Below are 1,483 nucleotides of genomic sequence, written 5' to 3' on the forward strand. Positions count from 1 at the left end.
AGTCAGAAGTGGATGAAAGATGAGTCATTTGGTGAAAGTTGCTCTCGTGTCACACACAAAAGACAATGTTTGTCGTCCTATGGGGAAAAAATGCTGACCAAGTCAACTTTCGGCCCAAACCTCGTCGGAACAAACAGGAAACTCTTGTGACGTTGCTTTTCCGAGCCATATGGTGGCGTTTTATTAAAGGATTCTTTCCACTGTGAATGCGGATGTGGAAAAAAAAACAAAAAACTATTGTTTAAAACTTTAAAGCATGATGCAAGTGCAGCATTAACTCATTCAGTGCCAAGTACATATTTATATGTCTTGACAATATTTAATTGAGTTATTTAACTCATTCACTGCGAAGGAGATATTTATTCGTCTTTTCACAGTCCAGCCATTAAATCCCAGGAACCTATTTATATATTTTTCAAACCTTAGGGGAAAAAGAGTGTCTTAAATGATTACTGTTTCGTTCCCTCAACACGTGATTGTTTCATCAAAGGGTCACCATGGTAAACACTACAAATCAGGTAGCATCTAAAATGAGTAAGATTTGGTCAAATCCGTGTCTAAAGAGCATATAACTGCAAATTTAAGAGATTTTTTAAAAAAAGGTTTCTAATCACAAGTAGCGCATGCAGAACACTTTTTCTTCCATTTTCCAGTTCAACGTGAACGTTTTTAATCAAGCGTGGCTTGCCGTTCTTCCCCTCCTGCTGCGGTTTAGTTGCCTTTGCTGGAAATCCTCCCACTGCTGTGCTGCTATTAAACAACCTTTCCAAAACAACCCTTTCCTTGCCGGTAATAAGACTGCCGATAATATTAATCATAATACAATAAGTGGCCAACCTCTTTTCAGCCGAAGCCCACCATAAATGAGGACAGTTGAGTGTCATCTTGTGCCTTGAACCAGCAGAGTTACTGCAATCAGGTATGTACCTTATGTTGTTTTTATTTAGCCTTTAAGACAAACACTGTTGAGCTTGAGTCCTTTTGCCACACATTTATTGTATTCGTACTGTCAATAGTATTGATTTCACATTTTTTTGTTACATGGAAACAAATGAGAGTCACATGTTTGTATGTGGTAAATTTGTGAAATGGGTAAATAATAGATAAGGGAGGGAGGTTTTGGTCATTTGTTTGCATTGTTGAACTTGCATTTACACTTGTAAATAAGCAAATGTGGGTGTGCAGTGGTGAGCTATTTATAGAACTTTAAACATTTAAAAACAGCATGTATTTATATTATATTAAATGGGAGGGCACAAAATATTGTGTAGATTGTTATTATGTTCTATATATATTTTTAAAACCTATTCATCCTTATTCACATGATGCTAAAAAAATAATTCAAACAAAATTATAACATCAAAACATGTGGAAAAGAATATACAGTACAATAAACAACTACAATTAAAAATGATTTCAAAGACAAACTATAGTAAAACTATACAGATTTAAACATTTATTTCTTTAAATATTTTAAAGGTTT

The sequence above is a fragment of the Filicampus tigris genome, chromosome 2, assembly GCF_054856515.1.
Source record: "Filicampus tigris isolate MCC_2025a chromosome 2, RoL_Ftig_1.0, whole genome shotgun sequence".
Classification (NCBI taxonomy): domain Eukaryota; kingdom Metazoa; phylum Chordata; class Actinopteri; order Syngnathiformes; family Syngnathidae; genus Filicampus; species Filicampus tigris.